The sequence below is a fragment of the Octodon degus genome, unplaced genomic scaffold (genome assembly GCF_000260255.1).
Source record: "Octodon degus isolate 3935 unplaced genomic scaffold, OctDeg1.0 scaffold00210, whole genome shotgun sequence".
NCBI classification, from domain to species: domain Eukaryota; kingdom Metazoa; phylum Chordata; class Mammalia; order Rodentia; family Octodontidae; genus Octodon; species Octodon degus.
In genome coordinates, this window is record NW_004524786.1 from 1,593,818 (window position 1) to 1,600,693 (window position 6,876).

Consider the following 6,876-nt stretch of genomic DNA (forward strand, 5'->3'; position numbering starts at 1 on the left):
AAGCATGGCAGCCTGTGATCGCGAAACATGGCAGCCTGTGATCCCGAAGCATGGCAGCCTGTGATCGCGAAGCATGGCAGCCTATGGCATATTTTCACAGTGGTATTATAGACAGCTAAGCTAGGAAGAAATATTATAGGCCGTCAGATAGGGCTGAGCCCCAGACAGGGCCAGGAAAAAGGTAAAACCCATCTCAAGTGTGGCCGGAGCCACATCTGTTGGAGACCAGGCTTCAAGATAAAGAGGTGGCCAAGCCTGGATACTTCTTTGGAGGACAAGCAACAGGCCTAAGGAAGCCCGGAAGGCCATCAGTCACCGCGGGGGTGACCAGGACCTCTGCACCCATCCTCTTGTAGACGTCTTTGTTCTTTCCAATCATGCCTGATACGTGATTCTTTCCCGATGGGCTCGCTATTACGGGAGCAGCTAAACTTGAACCCTGATTGGTTAATCACGGGTGTAACCCGCGACACCCGCTGCATCTCTCCCTCAATAAATATTTCCTGCTCTTAACCTGTTGTTCCTAGAATTCACTCTTTAATTTTTAGAGAACGCAAGCTCGGCGTATCAGACATCTAACAGGATGGGAGATGTGATGTTTTCGTGTTTCCTCTCCTGCACCACAGCGTGCGGGAATAGCGGGGCTAGAAGCACGCAGTGGCGCAGCGGGCAGGCCGCGCGGCAGAGGTGCGCTGGGGAGGAGCGGCTGGGGTTTCCTCCGGGCCTTGTTGGCTGGGGTCGTCTGGGGAGCTGTCACGGTGCAGCTGGACCCGCGACCCGGAGCTGGGGTGCGGGCTGGAGCCAGTCCGCCGGGTTCGCCGGTCATCCTGCCTCCCAGGCTGCGCACGTGCCCTTCCGCTGGCTACACGAGGGGCTCTCGGGGTCTCAGGATGCGGGACGTGATGATCCTGCTCGTTACGGTTTAAATATGAGGGTTCCCCCAAAGGCTGAATCTTGAGGGCTTACCCCGCAGGCAGGGCAGCAGGCAGAGCTTGTGGAAAGCGGTTAGAGCGCGGGCCGCCCGCCTCACCCAGGCGTCGGTCCACCGCGAGTTCATAGCTCACGCGCTACCTGGGCGCGGCTGAGAGGCGGGACGCGCCGCCCGCCCGCCCGCCCCAAGGACCGTCTTCTCTCGGCCCTCCCGGCCTCGGCGTCCTGGCTGCCCTGCCTCCCACCGCGGCGCGTGCACTGAGGCTGCTGCTCCTGCGGGCCGGCCGGCGGGCGGGCGTCAGCCTTCCCTCCTCGCAGCCCAGCAAGAGCGCGGTGCGCAGCCTGGTGGCGCTGTCTGCCGTGGCCGCCTCCGCGAGGCGCAGGCGCCCTCTCCCCGGAAGGGTGCGCCGTGTCCTGCGGTGGCCCCCTGTCGGCTCCTTAGTGAGGGGATTTCGGGGGTCAGCGTCCGGCTCCGGCTCAGGGCTGAGCCCGCTGGGCCGGGGTGTGTGCGGGCGGCCGCGGATGTGCGTCACACCAGGACCCCTGGCGCCCCTTCCCCCGGCGTTTGTGCTGGGCCGGCTGCGGCGCGTGGCCCTGAGCAGCGAGGCGGAAAGCGAGAGCCGCGCTCGCTCACGTCCGTCCCGCGCGGAGTTAGAAGCAAGCATGCGCAGGGGCGGGCGGCGTCACCCCCGCTGCCGCGGTCTGCGGCCGGTCTCGCGCTCCTGCTCTGCCTGGGCGTCTCCTGTCCTCTCCGCGGACGCGGGTCCTTGCGGTAGGGCCCGCCCGAGTAGCCCAGGATGGCCTTGCCTCGAGACCCTCAGCAGCACCTACGGGGACCCCTTCCCGCTTACGGATGTTCTTCGGGTCAGATGGGGCAGGTCTCTGCGGGGATCACCCTGAGCCCACTACGCGGCCCAGTGCTGCGCTCCAGGGAAGGGTACCACGTACTCGCACTAAGGCCAGCATCCGTGAGGCCCTGCCTCCCCCAAGACTCCCCGGGCCCCTCGGAGCTTGCCAGAGAGCACAGCGGGGCACATGGACGTAAGGATTCACCTCCATTTACATACGCAAAGGAAAAAGTGCTCTAGGAGTCTCCTGGCCAAGCTTGTAGCAGAGCACTCGGCCTTCTTTCCTTTCACCCTTTCTATTTGTTGTGTTACTGGGTTTCACTATGCAGTTCAGACTTGTAGTGATCCTCCTGTTTCAGCCTGCCCAGCAACTGGGATCACAGGCGTGCTCGCCACCGGGCCTGGACTCCATCGCTGGCTCAGTGCGCCCCTGTGTCCCCGGCGAGGCCGGAGTGGCATGTGGTACACAGGGATCGAACCCCAGTCCCTGCACTTGACTAAGCAAGTGCTTAGTCCACTGAGCTATCTCACCAGCCCTCTTTTCTTTTTCTTTCTTTCTTTCTTTCTTTCTTTCTTTCTTTCTTTCTTTCTTTCTTTCTTTTCTTTCTTTTCTTTCTTTCCTTCCTTCCTTTTCCTTTCTTCCTTCCTTTCTTCCTTTCTCCTATTTTTCTTTCTGGTGGATACTAAAGATTAAACTCCAGGCATTTGCTCTGAGCTAGACTCACAAAGTTGACCAGGCAGAGTTCAGATGTGAGATTCTCCTGCTTCAGCCTCCCATAGTGCTGGGATGACAGATGGTGCCACCCCGCCCAGCTCTCACTCACTTTTGTTTTCTGCAAGTGTACACATACAGGTCTTGGGTCTGCCGGGAGCTCCGAAGGCCCAGGGCATGACAGGAGAGTGGGAGGCAAGGTCCTAGCACGGGTCTTAGCAGCCTTGGCCCAGGCTGCCCCATCGTACATCTTGTTGCACAAAAATAACAATCCCATAATTTTAATTAGATCTGAAACAAAGTCTACAACCTGAACCTTGGAAAACACTTTGGCTAAGCCAACCCAGCAGTCAGAAGCCGAGTGTCAGAAGCCTTGCTACCGGTCAGAGTGGGAACTCCTCTGCTTTCTTGTCCTACCGAGGCCGTCAAAAGCAGTGGGTATGTCACAGAGACCTGGGGTCCTCTCAGGAAGGCCAGCTCCGAGCCAAGGGACCCAGAGCGCGTGGCTTCTTATCTGAGTTCCTGGCTTCTGTCACCAAGTAGCAAGTCTGCTGGGTGATCTTGGAGGTCCCTTCTGACTCGGAAGTGTTTTAACTGTAAGGCTAAATATTTAGTGCTAGTTGCATGTGCTAGGAGCTAGGACATGCGTTCTTTATGACTGTGCATAGATTATGTTTATGAGACACATGAATGAGGTTAATAAGAATAATTAATTAGAAATAGATTGGATTCCCAGAAGGCAGCTCATTGTGAATTTAATTATGGAGCATGCTAACTACATCACCGTGGGACTGGAAGTTCGTTCCTCTTCTCAGTGAGGTAAGGAAGGGGAAGCTCCTCTCCCGCCTGTCTCGGCTCTGCCCGGGTCAGGGGAGTGGGCCCAGCGCACTGTCTAAGTGCAGGAATAAGAGTACAGGACAGCTACCAGCGGCACCACGGAGCTCGGCTCCTGTCTGCGGCTACTTAGGGTTCCCACTGCACCTGAGGAATATACATTTTAGAGTGTAGGTAAGTTGCTCTTCGGCCTTTTGGCTGAGCTCAGTGCCTGCCCTCACTTTTGCATGCTGTCCACCCCCCAGTGCTCTGACTGCGACGTGGCCACACATCAGTGAGCTCGGCGACACAGGCAAGCAGCAGGGAGCTGCGGCTCTGATGCGGTGATGAACCTCAGGCCTGCGGTCCCTGCGGCTGGGTCTGCGCGGCGCACACACCCACCCACTGGGCAGCTCAACACTTCCTGCTTTTCCAAGAACACAGTTTGTCTGTATCCTGACGTTCTTCACTACTGCTTTGACAAAAGTTTGCTTAAGACTGGAGGCAGAAGGCCAGATACTGGAAGGCCCGGAGGGTGAGCGCAGGACAGCCCTGGGGCTCCTGGGGCACCGCAGCTTGGCAGTGCACTGGTGCAGAGGTGGATGAGGTTATGGGAAAAATTGTGTTTTAAGTAAAATTCGCCAGAAAGGAGAATGGATTGTGGGTAAAGCAGAGAGGAGGAGTAGCTGCAAAAGTAAAGGCTCTCAGAACACCCGGTGTTGGCGGGTCCTTGTATTCACTCATTTAATGATGAGGGGGCTGTGACCTCCCTCACCTTGGGAAACTCGAGGCTTGGCGGCTTCAGTATCCAGCACAGGGCAGAACAGAGTTGTGAACCTGCAGGGCCTGGGGCTTAAGGCCTTGCTCTAAAACTGTGGTCACTGCCTGTGACAGTTGTGTCCTGGGAGACACTTGACAATGTCTGGAGTCATTTGGGGTTGTCACAGCTTGGGCTGGGGGCCACAGGTGTCTAGTGAGACCAGAGGCACTGCTAAATCACTCTCAAGTCTCAGGGTGGCTTCACAGCAAGGAATGGCCCAGCCCCAGGTGCCAAGGCTGGGGAGTGATGTGCTGACCACCGTGCGGTGTGACCAGCCGTGACTATATCAGCTGTCGCCTGGCTTACCAACTCCCGCTGTCCCCCCTCCACCACACAAAGCATTTCACGTGGAGGGAGAGTGGAGTGGCTTTTGGGACACATCCAGCTGAGGGCCTTTAAGACACCTGAGAGGAGAGGGCCACGGAGCCACAGAGGTCCTGCAGCACTCGCTCCCATGCGTGACTGTCCCTGGCAGCAGGGCACATCTTCCTTCGTGATCATTATCTGCCTGTCTGTATCCACTTCCTCCAGACAGGAAGGAAGCTTATGCAGATTAAAAACAACCAGTTTATGTGGATTAAGAGCGGAGCAGAGGGACACAAAGCTTGAGGGTGGAGACACGGGGAAGAGCCCCACGAGCAGCCACAAAGGTTCCTGAGGATGTCCCTAGCTGTTCCATGGCTGGGCAAAGATGCCACTACTCTCTGGTGTCCCCATCTCGCTCCCACGCTGTCAGGCTGAGTCCGAGCTCCTGTGCCGGGCACTCCAGAGCAGAGATGCTGTCTTGATTTGCTTTCAGTCCTTATGTCCTCATGTAATGGGAGAGCAGGCAGCGCTGGGACCGAGAGTCTCTGCATACACTGCTGTCACCAAGACCTAAACCCTGCCATCCTGGGGCACCGAACAAAGGAGGCACTGATGGCCACAGCCCCATTTCCTTTCACCGGGTGGTTTAAAAGATAGTCCCAGGTGTCCCAGTCACAGTGTAGAGAAACACAGAAAAGGACCCAGGAGAGAATTATTTGTGTGAGTATGAAGTGTGGTCACAAACACGGTGACTGTTTGGATAAAAGTGTAAGCACTACAGAAGAGACACACTGTGATGAATCCCCTTCAGAATACCTGAGGCCCTGAGCACACCCACCCTTCTCACCACTTTCTGAAGCAGCTCTGCAGTCTTCTTTCGTGAGGTCTCGATGAGGTATGACCGGAAGTATGTGGACGCTGCTGCTGGTCATCATCCAACAGAGTCAGTCTCCTGAAAGCACCGTGCTCTCTCCTCATGCACCTTGTTCTGTAGCTCTGGTGCTGAGAGAGTACCAGCTTTGGGGGGTCACAGTCTCCTTCTAGAGGTGGTTTCTAGATTTTCTCTGTCCTAAGCAAAAATTGGTCAGACAAGCACACACAGCAGCAAAGACAGGAAATTAAAGAGAGGAGAAGACACAGGCTCTGCAGAGTGGGCCTGGGCTTAGGAAAAGAGGCACCCCCTTCGGCAGGAGGACAAGCTACCACACGCGGAGAACACAGTGGCACAAACTCCACTGGACGGCCTTTTTGTACCACCCACTTCTCAGGGTGAAGTCAGATACAGGCCTCCTATGGAAAGCCTGCCCAAGTTCCCACAAGAATTCTATGTGCAGGCTCTGGGTGCTGCTCAGCACGTCCAGCTGAAGGCGATGTCCACTTTCCATCCAACTTTGCTGTGCCCTAATCTCCTGCCTCAGCGGCGCTTCTCACTGTCCCCCAAACTCAGAGTGGCCAGGAAAGGTGGATGCTTCTGACTCAAGACATGAAGGCAGTGCCACTAAAGAGACTCACAGAAGAGGACTTCCAGTGCTGCTTCAGAAAGTGGCAAGCACGTGGGAGATAGGAGGTCAGGGTGTGGCAAGGCTGGCTGGGAATCAATGGCACTGTCTGTACTGTAACAAACTGTTTAAAAAATACTTATATAGTATTTATTTATTTATTTATTTATTCATTTAGCACATCACTTACATGGAGGGGAAGCTGGAAAGACAGTGACAACCAGGCTGAGGCCCAAAGGAGGACAAAAGCTGTGAGCATGAGGGCCGAGGGGTCCAGTCAAGGGTGGGGGTGATAAGCACCCCAGTGGACAGCAACCTTGGACTTGGAGGACCCCTAGAGGCAGGATGGGGAACTGAGCCTGGGTACTGAGGGGTTTGGGTCCAGTGTATGGGCAGGATGGAAGGTTGCTGTGGAGAAAATCAAGAACTGTGTCCTCAGGCACCCACTGTGGCTGCCTAGGATGAGGGATGCCTCCAGCCTGCCTAGCAGGTGTGGGGCTTGACTGGAACATCACTCAGAGGCAACACTCAGGAAGCAGTTTTGGAAGGAGGCAGGACCTTGACACAGGGAGGTCATGAAGGACTGTCCTGATGTGACCCCACATGTTGACCTCAATTTTCCTCAGATGGAGTCATTTTCTTGTATGAAAACCTCTGGACAAAGAGATCCCTTGGTCCTCTCCCAGGCTCAGCACCAGGGTTTCTGCTTTCAATTAACAATACATTCTTCTGGCCGGGAGATGGCTCAGCGGGTGAGCACCTGCCTGGCAAGTGCAAGGTCCTGAGTTTGGTCTGAGACCAAAACCATCTTGTGCTCAGACTTCTGATTATCTGCTTCATCCGTCTTTTGGGCTGAGAGGAGGCCCCAGCAGGGGTGGCAGCCCCCTGCACCCCTTCTGTACCCCAGGCTATGCATCGGCTTCGGGAACCCTCCTGCCCCTGCCTCTG